Source organism: Acromyrmex echinatior, chromosome 8 (genome assembly GCF_024713525.1).
Source record: "Acromyrmex echinatior isolate Ae372 chromosome 8, ASM2471352v2, whole genome shotgun sequence".
Taxonomy (NCBI): Eukaryota; Metazoa; Arthropoda; class Insecta; order Hymenoptera; family Formicidae; genus Acromyrmex; species Acromyrmex echinatior.
The window spans coordinates 9,061,833-9,083,276 of NC_141859.1; the positions used below are offsets into that span (position 1 = coordinate 9,061,833).

A 21,444-nucleotide genomic window follows, 5' to 3' on the forward strand; every position below is an offset into this window, starting at 1 on the left:
ACGCGGGTAACGCCGCGTAATCGAACGTAACGTAATCTCGTTATTGTTCTCGTTGTCGGCGCAACGGAAAAATCTACCGTTCGGACGGAAACGCGGGCACGCTCGGTAACAAAAAAATCGCTCGCCCGAATATAGATTTGCACGAACGCGTTTTAATGGATACCTGGGTATTAATCGTGTTCCCCCCGCCGAGTAATTAGCACGCACTCGGTGCCCGGAGAAATTTAACATTGCGTATCCCCAGTACTTTAACTGAATAACTGTCGAAGTGTCCCAACAATTTTGCCAGGCAACGATTTTCGCTGGATAACGCGGCAATCCGTTTTTTGTTGAACACACTGCAATCATAGCGAGACAATTTACAAGTATCGAGCTTACACGAAGTGATTCGAAACGTTTGATGGACCTTTAAAGACAATATCAATTTCGCGGAACCAAGCAAAATTCAGAAAACAAAATATGAAACGTACATCAACAATGTTATATTGACAACGACAATTGGAATCACTTTAAAACATACGATTTTAAAGATTATCCTTCCGCGTAACTAACGTGAATTTATTGGTCTCACTATTGTTTGAATAACGTAGATTCTGGTCCCTGATTCTCGAAAAATATCTGCACATGCTAGGGAAATCTATACATACATAACTGTAGTATTTTTGTATATTTTCGAATGCGATATTTTTTGATAATACGCCTCTGATGAGTAAAAATAAATCAGGTTTTTCTGTAAAGTAATAATTAATCCTACAGTAATGGATCATTAGACACGAAAAATTTTAGATGATTGTACAATCTATACGATCAGTATACTATGAGATTTTTACTTGTAGGTAAAAAAGCTTTGAACCTTTATCTATCAATTGCCGGAGGTTCATTTGTATCATGCAAACAGAATATTTTAAAATTTAAATAATTCTTATAACTGCAATTGAAAATTAAGATAAAAAATACATTATATTCGAATTCACAATTAGTTCTTAATTCTTGTACATATATCTTGCACTTAGCAATTGCCAAAAAAACAAATAAATTTTTTTGTTACATCTGTAAATTGATTATTCTTATTAAAATAAACTTACTATTCATTCTTTTTTATACAAGTTATGTCATTTTAATACTTTGTAATTAATTAATGCCTTTTAATTAATAAAAGAAAGTCCCCCATTATGAGATAGGCGCCTAATATAAGATAACGGCGTTTCTGTTAAACTAATAGACGCTATCTATTGGTTCCACCATGAATTTATTGTTCTTGGATTGAAAACTATTTTGTAGAAAATTCATTATTAGATCATGCCTATAGTCACTGTAAAAAAAATTTTAGAATTTGTCTTCAAGTTTCATTGAGATGAGCCTTCAAACATTGTTTATTATTTAATAAATAGATATTTGGGAATAAATTCTTCATGTAATGATAGAGCAAGTTCATACTAATAGAAAAATACGTTGAATTGCTTAATTACAAAAGTTAGATTTGATGATCGTAAAACCGTAAGGCGTGGAAATCGTAATACGAGATACCTAGGATATTTCTAATGTGAAATAACCCATGCTCCCATGTCAGTGAAAATCGTTGCTAAAGTATAAATGTTATTATATAATAATAAAAAGGACAACCGGAATGAACGTCGAGTGCCTATTTCTGCGATGCTTGATTTCAACTATCAGAAGACAAGTTCTGGATATAATGTATCGCATACTCATTTTTCGCGCACCCTGGCTATGTTTGTTTGTATTTAAGAAACATTAAACATAGTTTTTTAGTTACAATACCGATATACTTTGCGTTTTATTATCGATTTTTCGGAGCATCATATTAGGAGCATAATTTTTTGACTTTGCGATTTGCTCACTTTTTACATTTCTTTAAAAAAAAAAATGGAATTTGAATTAAATTTTATATAACATTATCTTAAAACTTATTAAATTTCCTTCAAAATAATATATTTATTATCTTTTTAAATTCCGTTCATAGACTTCTAGCATTTACCTACCCAAAATGAACTCAGTATCTCATACTAGGGATCTTTCCTCTACATATATATTAAGTGAATCTTAGACTCAATAATTATTACAAATTTTAATGTCGACTCCAGAGGGTTACATTTAAGTAGCACAAACCAGCAATTGCAAATGTACGATCTATACATTTCGAGAAAAAAGTAGTCACAAATAATTCGAAAATTGAGTTAATAAAGTATGGTAACTTTTGTGAATTTATTAATTAATTTTATGAACAGGAAAGTCCAATCGGGAAACGTGGTAGTAAATAGCCGCATTACCATTGTGATTAACGCCATAACTGCTGATTATCCTTACTAAAAGGGGGAGGAGAAGAATGGCAATGCGGATTCTTGACACTTTGACAGTCCCCGGAATGAGAGCTGGGTGACCGAGGGTGGAAAACCGCGACCGTCTTCGCCCTTCATTGACAGCTGTCAAGCGTCACAGTTGGAAAGTTTTACGAGGATGAAAGTTGATATTGCTGGGCTTGCAGCTTTCTCCATCGCAGGTTCACTTCCTTCTATTACGCATTCCTCTTTGTCGTGCATTTAGTTGAAAATAACTGATATAATAACCAATACTCGCTAATAAATGGTGTACAAATAAATGGAATCTTCTCACCGGATATTGAAAAAATTAACATTACAAAGAATGATTTTTTACTACAAACGTGATATGTCAAATTATAAACGTTTCTCTAAATGTTCTTCAAGTGGAGGAAATATTTTGGTAGCTATTTTGGTTATTATTTTTACTTTCAGATTAAATTTTCACGAAACGGAAATCACTTGTTAAAATTAATTAGCATATCTATTATTTAAGCAATTGCCAAATGTTATGATCTATATATATGACTTTGAAGACATAAAGTCAATTTGGTAAAACTGTTTATTCCTAACGCTAAAAATATATTCTCTAAATTCATCGTCTGTCAAATTCTCGTTGCGGAAAAATCAATTAATGACGGAAATAGATAAATAATCGAGCCCAGCTGGGATTTTATCTTAACCGAATTGTGAGATCTCTTTCAATTCCCGGATTTATCCTCATCGTGCGATCGCTTTCAAATTTTCGAGAATAGGTATTATATCGTGATAATCAACTTCAAAACGCTTCATGTTAATGTATCGTGAAATGCTTAATGGGCTGAACCAAAATGTTGCCGCGACGGCATCAACACTATTAACTCCGCAGCAAAAGCCGAACGTGCAGATTACTTCTGCGTTTGCAGCTACCAATCGAGAAACGTCAGTCACTTTTTTGTCCGCTGATGCGGCGCGTGTCAATGGGCCGCGCCAGACATTTGCCGATAATCGGGGTTACAGAATATTGACGAGCGCGCTTTCATCGTTTTCAGAACGTGCCTTAACTGTATACTATCGAAGCGCGCATTTTATAAAATTGTCGCGCGGAAAGGGCCTCACAGAGCTCCGTGATATTTTTATTTAAAAATTCAATAATTTATCGAGGTAACGTAATACATTTCGTGTCACTGCGCGCATTATTTTTTTGACAGTCGCGATTGTATAGATGCGAATGCGAATGCACGATTTTACATTTACGTAGGAGAAATTTAATAATTTATCGAGTGTAACGTAATACATATCATACCGCCGTGCGTATTATTTTTTTATCTGATAGCCACAATCGCGATTTTACGATATCAACGTCAGTGCGAGATTTTAACGAAGGCTTGTCGAGCGAAAAATTTTGATATTTCTCGCAAACACTTCAGTTAAACGTACGGCTTATTATATCAATCCGTTCGTGGTGATATGGGAAAAATAGTCGACGCGGCGTGGAAAAGGAAATTCGATAATCGCCGCTTTAATTTCTAGCGCGCGGCTCCGACGGGACGAATCGTTGAAGAAGGAAAGAAAAAAGGATTTGAAAAAAATGAAGTTCTCTCCCATATCGAGAGTACGCAAGAGAGGGAGGACAACGTGCGCTCGTTCTCGATGACGACGTCACGGATTGAAATGGCGCGTAAAATGGCCACTGCTCCCAAGGGCGAAATATTCGAAGTCTCCAATTTTATCTCTCTTCTGTCTCTCCTCCCACCATATCCCTTTTCGTTCGCGTTAAAAACGTTGGCCGTTCGCCGCATTGCGTGCGGAAAAATAATACGAAAAGTAATAAAAAACTGAGCTACATATACGTATATATTTTTTTATTTACAGAATCGTTATTTACTTTTTTTTACAATTGAATATAATATCAAACGTTGTTATATCAAACGCTCTAATCATTTAATTCTTATCACATTACAAGTTGACTATTTTTTTTACATTGAAAATAATCTGATTAGAGTCGAAACGTTTGTAATTCAATTCATAGTTGTTCTTAATTATTTATTTAAACATTGAAAATCCTGCTTGTCTCATAGCCTTTATTATTCTTTTAAATATTTATGCATATGTAAATGTATATACATATTTTTATATATATATATACACATGCCTATAATAATTGATTAGATAATGTAAATACAAATTAATTTAAGAAAACTTCATAATAAAATTTTGACAATAAAAGAAATATCTCATATAGACATGTCTAATGTAGACGACATACAATAAAAACTTGTAAAAATATTTACATATTTTTATGTGCATATATTTCCATATCCTGCGATTTTTAATATATGGTGATAAAAAAATTTTAATAAATAAAATAAATATCTAATAATACAAACTATTATACAATTTAATTCGTAAAAATTTTTACAAGATGTAATCTTGAAGAAGACACGCTGAAAAGCACGTACGTCATATTTTACATACTTTATCCGAGAAAGAAAGATTGCATGATGTATTAGCACAAAAAAAAGCGTCTAAGATTACAACCTCTTTATCTTTCTTCTTTCGCGGGCATTAAAATCACGCCATGCGATATGTCATACGATTTTTCCTCGAGAGAGAAATTATAAAGGCTCTTAGCAGTAAATTCTTTCGTTGCTCACTCGCGTATTATCCATATACACGTTATTTGTAATGTTACGTGTACTCGCGAGTTTTATATACTGTACAATCCTACCAAAGAAGATATATATTTTCTCTTCTCCGCGTCGCAATGTATATCCTCGTCGGTGAAACGCCACATGCGAAATTTCGATAAGTAAATATCTTCTATGGGCGTAGAACTTGGCGAGTTTCTTCGCGGGCCGCGAAAACCTTCCACGGTTTTCATACTCGTGCGCCAAGTGCGAAGTACAATACAAGTGCGGGTCTCCGAACGACTCCTTTCGACGCTCGTTTCGCGGACTCGTCGCGGAAACACAATTTTCTCATGTCGAATTTCCTCGACGCTTGCACAACCGCAGTCTATGAATCGCGCTCAGATTTTCGTGAATTTCATGCGGATTTCTTCGTCAGAATTTCATACGCATGTGAATAATACTGAAAACTGGATAAATATAACGGAGACGGATATGATCAATTCTTGCGATTATTTTTCTTTTTTATTCTGAACGTTCTCTTCGCGCGTATCTGAATATTCGATAAAATGTTAACGCAATTTTTCTTTCTGACGATTAATCTGAATATTCTGAATTAACGCCCATCGTCAATTCAGCTTCAACATTAGAATCGCCGATTATCTAACTAGATCGACAAGAGATGCCAATTATATTCTTGTTTTCTCTTAATAAAGATTTATTTTAATATTATACATATATCATTAGAATTATTTGTATCATATTCATATATTTTTAATATTTCTGTATTGTATATTTAATACAAAAAGAAAAAATTAACAAAACCAAAATAATACCATCGCTGTGATTTTAGTGTTGAACCTTCATTGCATTCTAAATCTATCGGAATCCGTAAAAGCAATAATCATAAATATCCAGACAAAGTGCAGTTTCAATCTGCTTTTGTTTTAAACTGTTCGAAACCGATAATGCAAATAATTTTCACTACCCATAAATGACATAGCAATCAGGCTGCTTCACTCTCGGTTAAACTCGTTTCGACGGTCAACTGAGGATCGTATCTCCCCGGACAATTCAACTCTTTTTATCTCTTAAAGTAGATGTCGGATTTAGTTTCTTCAAAGCGTTTTTTATTAATAAAACCAAAATATAAAAAAAGACGCTACCACGTAATACAAATCAAAATAATATCGGAAAATTGAAACGATAATTTAAAAGAAAAACGCCGATTGTGTATTAAATTCTACTCCTCAACGAATAAACACGAGTAAATATTTTGACTAAACTGTTTGACTTTTTATTTCAAATATTCGGCTAGTCTTTTAATTCTGTGAATGTTTGCTGATATCAAAAATTATTATTTTCTATCTAATTTTTCTATCAAACAGAAATTAAGAATTATCCGCTTCTATCAATTTCTATAACAATGCTCATTCTGTATTCTTTATAAATTTTATCTACACAAGAAGAACGCATCATGAACGAGTTCCAGTGATGTCATCGAAGTCGGAATTGCGAAGTTTCCGCCTGAGAAGTAGTGAACGGATTTCGTTATGGAATCTAAGAAAGCCGCTTGACTTTGCACCCTCACAAACTTTATCCCAGACGCGTTCGCGAGAACAGGAAAATTGGTACAGTCGCGGATATAAATGCCCGAAGAGTTGACAGGTTTCAACAATGTACTACAATTGTAAAGTACGTATACGTATACATATATCATTTTCTACTGTATACAGTAAAAAACATTTCGTATTTGTGTTGGAAATAATCCACTCAAGTCCTTGTTAAACATTTTGTGTTGAATTGTTTAACATATTCGAGTGTTAATTTAACATAATATGATTTAAGTTACTTAAATAATTTGTTTTTTAAATTGATATTCAATATTTCTTGTTGCCAAAATAATATTTATAAGTAAATAAATAAATAACATAAAAATAATATTTTAAAATGTAAATTCTAAGATGATGAGTAAAATATGTGTTAGTTTAACATATCGCAAATATTAATTATTCTGAAAAAAATATGTTTTCCATGGTTTACAAATTATTTACAAATTATATCACAATTATATCACAGTATTATCTTTTTTGTCTTTTCTTAAATAATATTTACATTACCTTCTAACATATTAATCTTGTAATTAACACATAAATGTAACCGTTTGGGGACACATGAAATGTGTCAAATTTAACACAAATTTTCTAACAGTATAATGTAGATGATATGCAATGATTTAGAAGTAAAAACTTGCAATATTTAAAAAATATGTCAAAGACACCAAAATGGAAAAAAGAACATTCAATAAATATGAAGAAAGTATTTAATTACTACTTATCAACAGAATTGAATTCTATTCAAGTACAAATAAATTTTGAAATAAAGAATTAAGATATTATATATTTACAATAAACTAAAAATAAATAATCTTCTTAATAATTCAGAATAAAAAATGGATTTTTTTGAAAATATTTTCGAATATTATATGTATTTTTCTTGAATTATTGCACACACATTATACATATTCAAAACTTCTATTTAATTATCTATTGTACAAGGAATTTTACATGTAATTTTATTTTGATAAAATCTTGATAAGAACATTGAAAATTATTATCATTTATTTTCGTTAATAACGTACAGTAGATGTAGCGCGATTATCAATAACGATATCATAAACAATCTTTCAATTGAAATTTAATAAAAATTTTAACGTTGTAGATTTCTAATTACTTGCCAATTTCGTCAATTAAGTTTTTTGGTTAAAAGCTCAAAAGCAAAATTTTACTTTACAAAGGGCAAAACATTTAACTAATTTCGACGACTGTACTTTAAAAGAGACGCAGGGAAGATTTGTATAAGACTTCGTTCGTGCAAAGTCTGACAGAGGGAATGGAAGATTTCTGCGGAATCTTCGGAAATACAGCCGCAGAAACGCCTAATATTGTATTCATGAAGTGACGAGCGTTCGAGCCGTTCTGAATAAATAAATAAATAAATAACCGAATGCCTGGGCGCGCGCAAACTGTACGGTCGGCGGCTGTGCATTTGTACACGGATACGGTATAATCCGCGCCTACACGGATATTGTGCACACCGCTATGTAGATATACATACACATCTATCATGTATACGCACTGTAGCACGCATACACAGGTAGACAGCGGGAACGCGTTGCAGAATGCCGAGACAGAGAAATGGTTGGCGGGGTTGGTGAGAGTCGACCAGCGGTGGAGGTTGACAACTTCGAGAGCTCTTTCAATTTATCTCATCCCCTGGAGCATCTCTTTTCCTCCCCACCCCTCCCGCGACCACGCGTCTCTATTCTTCGACCGTGAGCCTTTATTTCTGCATCCAACGCTTTCGTTTCGCGCTGCGGTTTCGCGCGCTGCAATATTTTATTAAAGTCCTGTCACGTTCGCGAGGTGGAAACATCGCCTCGGCGATAAGAAATAAGTATATTTAAACCGGGAGGGTCGATTATAAACGGACGTTTCTACTGCAATACTGCTTTAATAGCCGATAGCGTGATTTACACAGTCATTTTCATGAAAGATGGCTCCCACTGCGTGGTATACGAAGAAATAAAATATGTAGATCGATGGCTCGCTTTGTCTCGAATACACAGTCAAAAAATATTTTGTATTTGTTTTAAAACTGATTCTTGTTACAATTTTTGTATCGAATTTTTAACATACATAAGTATTAATTTAACAAAGTATGATTGTGTTATTTAAATATTTTGTGTTATTGATATTTGTGTTAAATTCGATATTTTTTTATATAGTTAAAGTAATACATTTTTTACGAATAAGTAAAAAGAGTAATGTATATAAAAACATAAATTCTAAGAGGAATGAATAAAATGTGTTAATTTAACATATTATAAATGTTAATTTTATTGAAGAAATATACTTTCACAATTTGTAAACATGACAGTGTAAAATTATACTAATTTTTTACATAATATTTATATTATTTCATAACATATCTCCATCTTAAATTAATGTTAAATTAACATTTTTTAAAATTAACAAATTTAAAAGTTAAAAAATTTTACCTTTTCAAAATTTACAAATTTTTTTAACTGTATATACTACTCTAGTAGATATGATAATAACAGCAATAGCGAAGTGAGATTAAAGATTAGTTTCAAATAAAATATTGCCATTCGTGTAAGATAAATTATTCTCTGGTAATAAAAAATACATCAAAGAAAATTATTTTATTCAAAAATCTAAAATTGTAAAATTTCCTACTCGACAAATAATTAATTATTTTAAGCATACATTATATAAAGTAATTATTATTATTATTTTCATAGTTATTCTAACAATCACAATAATAATAATAGTATGTTTAAATGGAAATTTATCATTGTATGACAAAACGGAATTGTAATGCAGAATGATCAAGTGGACATTAAGTATGGAATCGTAATTACTTCCAAAGTAATAACGATTGCGTAACGACACGATCACGAAATGTCCCATTTGGTATTCCCGAGTGCGTTAACCGCAGATAACGCTTTGTCAGTTAATTAATAATTACACAGCTTAGTTAATAATAATCGCGTGCCTGGCACGACCTCGACAAAGAGGAAATATTAATTCGTCCCTATTTTGACGAATGTCCCAACCAAAAGCTCAATCCAGTGATATGTCCGGAGCTTTAGGACGTGAATTGTCGACAAAAACGCTTGCAGTTTTTGAGTACACGAGACACTTCATCAATCCACCATTCAAGATATATCCTCGAAACTACAGATTACAATTTCAAACATACATACAGAATCCTTGGAATGCCCGGTTAATTTCCTATTCTTTAAAGGTGAGCCTACATGATCAATGATATTGTCAATATTTGTTAATATTGACAATATTACTGACTATGTGTGATTAATGTTGATGGATTGATGTAGGATACTACGGTAATCTGAATTGATTCTCGAGTTTCAATATTGCTGTATTAGGATCCACGTTACAGTACGTCACAGTGCAATAGATAATATACGTAAAATTAAAGTAAAATATATTGTCAATAATACTGATCGTGTAAGATTAGAAAAATTACATACTAAAAAATTACATGCGTACCGTCAGTACTACTGATTCAATATTACTGATAGGTATTTATTGATCATGTAGAGTCACCTTAAGGATTCCATCTTCGATTTTTATTCCTTCATTCTTGGCAATTCTTATCTGAGCAATAAAATGCCGCGAGAGAACCCTTTCACGATTATACTGACCTTACCGGGAGAGTTGTTCAGCAGGAGTTCTCGAATTCCATGAGAAGGGCTGCGTGGATACTTCATCGAAGTGTTGTACCATTAATGGCAGTTTATTAGCGATATTATAGATACCGTAAAGAACTTGAACCGGTGTCTAGTGCCGTTGCCTGCTGTGTGGCATGCGTGTTAATTTAATTAGACCGCTACTTCGGTTTAATACGGCGTGCGCATAACAATGCTACCGCAACAGCATGAATTTGAAAAAGGGATTTAATTAAAACATGATGCTTGGTGTGTTGTTACGTCCGCGCGAGATATGCCGCGGTAACATTCTTTCAATTTTAATTATGTAAATTATACCTTCAATTATATTCTCGTTTACCTACTGTAGCGTATTTTATTAAGCTTTATTTATCATTTATCCCAACATTTATTATGGTAAATGTGATAAGGTTGTTGTTACGAGTATTAACTACATCGAAAGTATAAAATAATGCCAATAAAATCAATGTATATAATAAAATTAAATTATATATATTTAAATATATATATATATATATATATATATATACACACACACACACATTTAAATATATGTATAAATATATGTATATTATATATTATATGTATATACACAGGGTGTCTCACAACTACCGAATTTTAAGAACGTATTCTTGAGGTAATTTTGAGACGAAAATCCTAATACAAAAATGTCGAGGCTACAATAATATTTTAATTGATTAAAGATAGTGTGTAATTCGAAAACTGTTACAGTCTCGATATTTTCGTATTAGGATTTTCGTCTTAGAATGTTCAAAAGAATCTAGAAATAATAATAGAGGCTCTAAAAATAAAATGGTTTTTTACTTATTAGCATTTAAAGTTAGCTTATAATTCAAAAAATTATTGTAGCCTCGACATTTTTATATTAGAATTTTCGTTTCAAAATTACCTCAAGAATACATTCTTAAGAGGAAATTCGGTAGTTGTGAGACATCCTGCATATATGTATATTATATACATATAGAGATATTTTATCTGCTATGCCAAAAGCTAAAATAAGCAGAGACAAGCTTTTAAAAATTCTGTCCGTTATGTATGCCAGTTTGAACCCCTTGGTATTATAACAGAGATTGTGATAAATAATTTCAATTTTTTAAGCAATTTTATGCTATTATATTTTATTTATGTGTTGTAAAAGAACACACAATTAGATTATATCACATACTCCATATCAAGATTTTAATAATACGCTTATTTTTTCTTTAATATGTTAATAACTAGGTTATTTATGTTTGTAAAAATCTAGATTATAAATATTTTATTAATAAAAGAATATGAAATGTATAAAAAACTTGTGTTATATTAATTAAAAGTAGCCTATTATTTATACGTATCGATAGAAACGTATCGATAGAAATATTGTATCACTAACTGCCGATAACATTCTAGGGTTACAAGAAATAATATAATTTATTTCTACAAAAAGCGTCCTCTTTTCTATGAAGGATACGCTATAGCATTCCTTCATAAAAAGATATACTAATAAAAAATATACTTGAAAAATATACTCAACGCAAAACATTACCGCGTCTTCTACTAATGGTCCACTATAAATATATAACGTAGTATACCTCTCTCATAAAATATAAAATAATTTCTTTATTGTATCACTTATATTCAAACGATACTATCAACGTCTTTGCGTTTGGCTTCACTGCAATAAATAATTGGATAAATCATGGAAACGATTTCGTTAGAGAACTGAATGACCTCTTTGATCTTGTAATATAGATAGATGTTAGCATTTGTCAAGCTGACCAATGCCTATATACAAATAACGCTTTCAACGGTATCTGTAAACCTACCGGATCGGCTCGTATATGGCTACTATAAAGCCAGGCGTTCAATAGCGCGTTACTCGTGCCAATTTTCGCGCGAGTTCAACTGTTAATAGTAACTTGCAGGTGTACGCGTATTCGTGAAACAGTTCGCAATCAACGAAAATTACCGTGAATCCTGATACACCCAGCCGAAGCATGCTATGAGTAGCACTTGTGGCCGCAACGACTGTCGCAAAATAATACTCACTGTATACTTAAAGTTCAGCTTTATGGCACCGAGATATTGAATCAAGAGAGAAAACATACAACATAAAAATTGGACGGCGCATGCGAAAATGAGATACGCAAATTTTTTAATATGATTTACAACTGTCTCTGCGACGCACCTCTGTAAAATTGCATTTTAAATATAATTTATTAAAAAATTTTCTCTTTTTCTCTCTCCTCTTTCCCTTTCCATGATATAGCCGCGTTTGCAACGTAATATCGTCTAATTATCATCCCCTATTTCCAGACTTGCAGGAATAAAGTCATCGTTTTGCGAAAACCTCCCCTCCCTGTAAAACGCTGATATTATCATTCGTAAATTTTCGTACAGGTAATAACGTCATGCAGGGTAATATACGAGTCTACGGCAGCTGCTATTTCCCTCCACGTTTCAGTAATAAAATACCAACGCTGGTCCCTCCCTTAGTTATATCGCCCTTTACAGAGAGTTGTCTAAGATCTCGAATTCCTTGAAGGGCTTCGAGGATGTTCCTCAGAGATGGTGTGCGTATACTAGTTTCAAAGTACTGGCGATGTAAGCTCTTGGGAAATTGCCTATTCAATTATAAGACACGCTGATACTTGCAAATTCAATTACGCAAATGTATACTGCGTGGTATCTTTTATGACTTTTAATTTGCCTCTCTATTTTTTTCACGCAGATATTTTAAATATTTTTTTAATATAATGTTTTTAATATAGTACGATGTTTTGAGCAGACAATTTTTTTTCACAATAATTTCGACACATTTATAATAAATTTAAACATACAATATCTTAGATTGATTTTCAATATAAATTACTTTTACATGACTGTAATTTAAATCAAGATATTACCACTAAAAAGACCATCAAGAAATCCGTTTAAAATAAATTGTAAAACAGTATCGTTTGTCTTTTTATTCGTTGGCTTTATTTAATTTCTTCTAACTTAGAAACTTCTACACCTACGTACTTTTATCGAAAAACAATCGACTCCAACTTGGTCAAGGAATCTTTACGTGAAAAGAATGGCCATTGTTCCACGACACTGCGGCTATATTTACACGCATATATAGTCTTTCGTATGTGCATACAAACTGTCTGCAAACTTTAGTCGCCCTATCGTTCTTGAACGCATGTATCATCTATATATAGATATCGTAAGGAAAACTTTGTTTGCTTATTTATCCGCATTTCATGTAAATTACTCGGACATATTTTCGTATTCCTTAACGTCGTTTCTATACGAAAGTTAGGATGCAACCGTAAATGTGTCTCGACGTACGTTGACATTTCTAAAGAAAGTTGCACCGATCGAAGAATGCGGCTCTTCGTGACGAGAAAATTCCAGCTGAATGCGGTAACATCCTTAAAAAGCCATTCAGTCCAGGAATAATTAAAGACTAGCGAACGAGGGTAATGATGGCCTCGCGTGGATATCCATGTCGAAGAGGTAATACCACCGCACGCGAAGATGGGCTTCTCGGCGCCGACGTCGAAGGTCAATAATGAGTGGGATTTACGCCGATGACGTGTAGTTTGACAAATTGCAGTCCTCGTACCCGTAAATGACCGCATTCAAAGTGCAATGAATATACGTAATTACACTGTAAAATTCATAATGTAAAATTATATTCAATTTGAATTTTTTTAATCACTTCTATAGTCACTGGTCTTCAATATGTTGCTAATTTAATTAAAACAGCGGAGTTAAACAATTTAAATCAAAATATATTAAATTTTACTCAAATTTAATTCATTATTTACAAAGTACATATATTATATTAATATGAATATGTTATTTACTTTGGAATTAACTACAGAAATGGATTAATTTCTCATTTTGACACATATAAAAGTTAAAAATAGCAAGATGTTATTTGAGCAACTCAAGAGATTGAGTTGTCATTGTTCCTTTAATATAATAATAAGATCTAACAGTATAATTGAGAGACATTAATCATGTAATCGCAAAAATATTGATATAATATCTTTCCGAGTTTATATTCTTGATAAATTCCCTTTAAATCTCTTCGAGTTTTCGGCATTAACAAAAAGCCAGTTCGTAATTAACGACGCTCAAGAGAAGGGAAGATGACTATTATTTTGACGTTATTATTTTAAAGCTTATTGTAAAGCAAAATCATTGACACTTACATTAAAAGTCTGTTTTATTTTTCAGATTGTGAAAAGCAAGACTGAGCGACTAATACCTTGCGCGAGCCAGACGGTATAGTTCAAAAAGTTTCACGACTTCGTCGAATAGTAAGTGCAATTTTACTTGCGTCCTTATTTTACAACAAAGTGAAACACTCTGTTTCAGGAACTTATACATACTGAATACAAATGTCACCGCGTCTCTATATTGTGACTCTTTCCTCCTATTTTATATTCGCTTATAGACATCACTTATAGCAGATATAAACGTTACGTGTGTCATAACATCACACATGTTATTGGTATATCTAATATCTTCAAATAGAGGATAATTTGAGAAACAACTTCGATTCGCTATTACCCGCAGACAAAAAACTACTTTCGACATGAAACGTTTCATGTCACATTTCTAATAATAATGCTGCTACACATTTCAAAAACTAAAATTTTTCAGAGACAAAATTTCAAAAGTAAGTAAGTTCGTAAAAATTTTTGTAAAAATATTGTTTTCCAAACATTTCCATTAAGACGCTGTAAAATCGTTGTCTGATTTAAACCGCGTAACTTTGACAGAATGTAAAAGGATGAGAGAACAGTATCTTACATAACAAAGTACAAATGTAAAAGCTGAAAATCGATCTTCTTGACTTAAAGAAGTCTTTGTTCGCAAGTATGATATACACGCTTTTCTCCTTCTAAGTTTAGCAAGAGAATTCTTCTAAGTTTAGGTAAAGTAGAATTTATCGCAGATCGCTGAGAGGAAATGGGAAGAAATTCAAAAACGTTGAGACGTATCGGAGACAGTGGGGAGCAGAACTTTCTTTAAGTTTCGCCCTTCAAATCGTACACCTTCATCCTCCCTATGCACAGCCCGCGCGTAATTAGTCGCGACGCGCGTTCCAATTACGGGACGCGACATCGACCCTAATGAGGCACTTGCGAGTAAGCTAGCAAGGGCTTTGACTAATTAAGTCCTAGGGCTGGCCGCTCCTTCTCTCCCTCCTTCCTGCCTTCTCTCGTTCGCCAGTCTGCCCTTCATCCCTACGGATTTTTCCCTCTTGGACCTCCTTGAATACACACGTGTGCACAAACTTTTGCTCCCATAATTTGAACAACCCGCCGCGCCGGCCCGATATGTCAATTAGGGCGAGACAGAGCGGGCATTGTTTCGGCAAATAATGCCTGCCACCGGTTAATAAGGCAGGACGTCAACGAAGCGACCCCCTTTAGACGTGAATTTTCCGAAGGGACTAATTTATCCTCGAATATTACTTTCGATCGATCAGAGCTATCGGAAAATCTCTTTCATCCTTTCTCCCTCTCTCTCTCTTTCTCTCTCCTTTCTTCACGTTCTGCATATTGAAATTCTTGTTCTATTTCACGAATAACTCTATCCGATTTCATAGTCCTCCATCATAGACTTCAGTAGATAAGGACGCATCCTTTCATAGCTCTAACTCAAGGGTGGCCAATCTTTTTGTCTGGCGTGATATTATTATGGAGATTCGAAATCTTTGTGATGTGCCACTCTCTGTTACAGAATTACAAGAAAAGACTAAAATCTTACCTATATATTTTCTTTTTTTGCAATGAAAACAAAAAGACTTTAGTTTAACAAAATTTTATTTCTCTTGCTGTGTTCTACATTCGTAAAGTAAAATTTACTTTAAAACGAATGTAAAACAGAACAGTAAAAGAAATAAACTTTATAAACAGAAAGTCTTTTTGCTTTCAGTGCAAAAAAAAAGAAAATATAAATAAGATTACGGTCTTTTTTCTTAAAGTAAAATTTACTTTAAAATGAATGTAAAACAGAACATAGCAAAAAAAAAAATTGTGTTAAACAAAAAGTCTTTTTGTTTTCAATGCAAAAAAGAAAGTGTAAATAAGATTACGTAAGTAAAGTCTTTTTTATCCTTAATTCTAGCAGAGGGAGAGACCTTTGGCACCAAAGATATACTTAGTAAATGATTACAAATAAAAGTAGACTAAAATATTAATCAGAAGTTGCATGTGTTTTGTTCGTTTTCATGCAATGTTATTCTATTTTTGTTCTTTAATTAAGTTATCGAATAAAATTCTCGAAAAAGTTATCCGATAATCAATCAATATACTCAAAATCTTTGCCACGTGATAAAAACGTAGCAATAAAATATCAGTCTAATGTTTTTAGCACAAAAATGAACACAGCCAGAGAGTAAAAAATAGAATATAATGAAGGTATACGGTTGCTATTTTGTTGTCATTTTTAGTTTCTTTAATTTTTCTCTGCGTGCTTCTTTAGACGTGTCGATGAGAATATCTTTGTGTGCCGCGAATTTACAATTTCTATTCTATTTATGAAAGGACCAACTTGCAATCATGATACTATATATTCCAAAGATACTGTTTTATAACATTTTACAACACTATCAAGGAGCGTATCAACAATTTTGTGTACGCAGGCGAAATATACACGTTGCATTTCATAGGAAATACCGGAATTTTAGTCCATCGAAAATTGACGAGTGTCGAATTTTTACATTCGACCGCTGTTGTTCATCAAGGAACTTAAATAAAGTCTTTATTTGACTAAAAAAATTTTTTTTAATCAACCAATTTATTTGCGCGAACCAACATTCCTTTTTTTAAAAACAGCTATTTCGACAAAAATGCAATAATTAATTAACACGTATATGTCTATTAATTCTCCGTTAAAAATACGGATAATTTCAACTTTTTAATTATGCATTTTATTCCACAAGTAGATATTCAGCAAGTAATCAGCAAGTGAAGATTTCAACTTTTTAATTGGGGCTTCTCCTATTAAAATTGTTAACGTTTCCCGTCGTGATAGTTCTCAAGGAACGCGAAAATATTTTTCTCGTTCCATACGGCTCGATGCGCATCATTGCGTTCGCAATTATAATCCCGTCGTTCGTTTTTAACGAACTTCGTTTTTAACAACGCGATTTCGTGTCCGAAGGGATTTTTACTCCTAAAGTTATCGGACTGTCGGAATACGAAGTAATGGATGCGAAGTAACCCATTTCGCGACGCGAGATGCGTCGCCCGTCATAAATTCCGTCGTAAATCCTTCTCGGCCAAAAAGTTACGTTTACACCCGATGGGACATTAAAAGTTACCGTGGTTTCGGTTTGAGGGCTTTTGAACGTACTCCAGGAGAAGCGATAAATTCTATAATCCCTCATTTTTATCTTCTTAAGCCATTTAGTTGGAATTGAATAGCTGGCTTTACGCGTCTAGTTTCCATATTTCAATTTGCAATTACGTATAAAAATAACGCGCAGAATGTTATTATACTGTTCACAAAGCGTTTTTATCTTTCGTTATTATTTCATTTCTCAAGGAAATTATGATGACATATAAAAATTACAACGAATTAATTTAAGTTAAATATTTAATACAGAGTATTTCCTCGTATTTTTATAATGATAATAGAAAAAAAAAATAATTACATGTACATATTTTTTATTTTCCTACTACTATTACTATCATTATTTTCCACAAATAATCTTACATAATTTTATAATATCTATTATTTAATTATTTTCAATTAATTTTTTTGGCTTGTAGCTTTTAATTATCAGGAAGATAGATAAAGACATCGAAACTTTTCTAATTTCCATCATATTTAATTACAACGAGGGATTCCGCAATTTCCGATTATCCCGCGGCATTATATAGCATTTCGGCCGTTCTCTCTTTTTTTTTTCTTTTTTCCTCCCGTCGTGCGAACACGCCAACTCGCAACTCCTGACGAACGAGTCGCGAGTTTGGTCCATTTGGAAAATGAAGCCCGACCCAAACTGAGAGCGTTTGGGCTAGGAGATGGATAAAGCCCCCGGGAAACGGACGTGGAAATGTTAATTCATCTGTATTGCGTGCACCGCCGCGTGATCGATGTGCAAATATTTGAGAAATCACGCGCGCCACTAAATCGTTTAGCGCGGTTATTTAGACTCTCAATCGGGCGGACAGGATCAGTTTTTGTGAAATGTTATCGCGATTTATCAATGATGCCGTTGTAACGGCAGGCTTCGGTTTCGCGAACACCGGAAAATGCTTTAGATCGGTAGAGAAAACGGAACTACGATATGGCGATAATATTTTGGCGGTTCGCACGATCGACGCAATCCACAGTTCACCATACAGAATCGGAACACTATTGTCTGAATACTGATTCAAATGATTGACAGAACATACCGATAAGTTAAATTAATTTAATTGAAAACTTGAGGCATATCTGCGCATGTACGAAGTAATACATTGTAGTTTACATACTGCGCATTTCATATCCTATCCTATATATAAACAGAAAGCTGCGGAATATTTCATCAGTTGCATTGTTCGAGTAATAAAATCGTTATCAAAATGCTGATACAGAGTATTTGAATAGCTGAATATTTGGATATTTCAGGTATTTGTGTTCTCTCAATAATCCCGATGTAATCCCGACTGTAATATAAAAATTAAAGTCACATCAGTCGCATCGAGCTTTTTCCGCGGTCAGGTTAAAAATCATGTAGGTATAAAAAGAAATGCAAACGTCTTATGGAGGATAAGAAAAAGGAGGAAAGAGAGAATGGAGGTGGATAGTGCCGAGCTTTCCTCAAATTGCCAAGAGAGACTTATCATTCTCCTTCTTCGTTTTTTCTCTCTCTTTCCTTCCTTCGTTCTGTTTCAAAGTGCATGTGCATGTGTGCGTGCCTTTTATTGGACAAGAGAAACTCGTAAACTGCCGGAACTGAGCACTGGCTAGAAAACACGACCTCTGCTTGCCACACCATCTCTTCGACCGTGGAAACTGCAGCCGTTTTCGGAGTTATTTCTACATTTCGGAAGCAAACGCGCGCTCTGAGAGATGTTCGCATTTTAAACTTTTTTTTTTAAGTTATTCCGCCGGTACACGAAATCGCTAATTATCCGGAAACGAAATGTTAGATAGGAAAATTAAAAAGTTATTACCGATTATAAAATACGAAATCATTAATCAATCGGATTAGCATCCTAATAAAATTCCTTTTCAGATATTATCCCACAAACTTTTGATTAAATGACATTTCATCACTAAATTGGATAGAGAGTATAATTAAGATACATAATCATTGATCAATCAGATTAGCATCCTAATGAAATTTCCTTTCATCAGATATTATCCCACAAACTTGAAATTTTGATTAAACGACATTTCACCATTAAATGATAGAAAGAGACGTATTAAAACATATATTTTTAATTAAAAATACTGACATACATTGAGAAAAAGAGATACTTGGAAATTGGTTTGTCAGATATAAAGTTTATTTCACTGAAATAAATCCTTATTTAAATACAGCGAAATAAATTATTTTTTAATCAATAAATATTGAAGAAAACATGACATGTAATGTATTTACTTACAAATATTTGGGCATTTTTTCCTAAAATGTAGAGAGCAAGAAATTAATTTTTCGACACTTTTAAAGATGTTCAATACTATAAACAAACTCAAAAGTCCTCGATCTATTCCTGCTTTGAGAACAGAGTTTCATTTTGTCTTAATGAAGCACAATGCCATTCTCCAGCGTAGAATACAGACAGCCTCGACGAAGGTCTCAAGACCTTCGCACGGTCGGGCATTAACGAAAACGAATCGTGCTTTCGCTCTTCAACATTGCATACTGTTCGGCTACTATGGCAGCGAATCGCACTCGGAAACGCAGAAACGCCAAAACACGAATTTGCTCTCAACGTCCGCGAATAACTCTGAAAGCCGTTGAAGCTTCGCGCGGACGAGGATCGATGCTAAGGTAACCACGGCTTTCGAACGGCCGAACTAATTCCCGCTCATCGATTAATCACATTTCCGAAAGCTGCCCGGAATTATTACTCTGAAAAAAGCATCGATTCTACTTCCGTCCGTGCGCTCGTTCTCAAAAATCCCGAGCGAGAGGAAGTAATCACTTATTGTAATCATGGGACAGTGTCTTCGAAATAATTATGAATCCTTACAAAATCATCCCTATGTGATCGTTTTGCAATAAAATTAATTATGAAGTTAGACAAAATCATGTGGAATCATCAGAAATGAAATTATATGTGTCAGCAGAAATCATTTTAAATTTCTATATAGTCCGAATATAGTCACTGCAAATCATACTTAATCATCATGAATTCTGTAATAAAATCATGTGTGATCACCATGAAATCTGAAATTAATATAAACAATTCTGAGGTAACAGAACGTAAACAATCTGCAGCCATATTTTTTACACAAGTGACACAATATATGTTCGGTTGCGCTTCTTTTTTTTATAGGACTATAGTGCGTTCCGAATTTGCGCATCGAATGCATCATTTGTTCTTGTTTAACATTTTATCAACAACAATAATGCTCATAAATTCGAAACGCACTTCTAGAGCCCTGTATACAAAAAAAGCGCGATCGAACGTATATTGTGTTACTTATGTAGAAAACAAATTGTTTACATTCGATTATCTTAGAATTATTTATATTGATTTCATCAGATTTCATGGTGATCACACATGATTTCCAGTGTTTCTTCTGATTACATATGATTTCATGATTTCTAATAATTCCGTATAATTTATCTGACTTCATAATTACATCTGATTGCAAACAATTACATTAAGTAGTTATCTCCTCGTCATGGTACTTTTAATCAAATAAAATCATATATAATTACTAGAAATCTGATAATTATATATGCAAGCATGAGAAATCGTGACAGACGAAATCATTTACTTTATTAAATATGTATAATGAAGATGTATAATGAAGAAAATTATTTTTAATCAGATGAAATCATTTGTAATCAAATAAAATTGTTCGAATTCTAAAGGCATTTCCGGTATTTCCGAAAACACCTTCGTGGTGTCTAAAAAAAGACGAAAGTTGATGCAGCAATCATACAGCAAAAGGGAATATGTATATCGATTCGTAATCTAACTTTTGTGAACCACGCAGATACTGTTTCACCGTTTCCAAGTGCGACTATCCAGCGTCCCTTCAT

General features: G+C 33.1%; 1 protein-coding gene and 1 long non-coding RNA gene across 4 annotated transcripts in view; one reads left to right on the plus strand and one right to left on the minus strand.

The window, feature by feature from the left end:
- The window catches only part of LOC105147402 (uncharacterized), a 191,062-nt gene that overhangs the window by 42,247 nt on the left and 127,371 nt on the right, over positions 1 to 21,444 (minus strand). The gene's annotated exons all lie outside the window — the stretch shown is intronic.
- The window catches only part of LOC147908733 (uncharacterized), a 127,409-nt gene continuing 116,739 nt past the window's right edge, over positions 10,775 to 21,444 (plus strand). The window contains exon 1 of the long non-coding RNA XR_015546032.1: positions 10,775 to 14,536. This is a non-coding gene — a long non-coding RNA (uncharacterized LOC147908733). The remainder of the gene's footprint in view (positions 14,537 to 21,444) is intronic.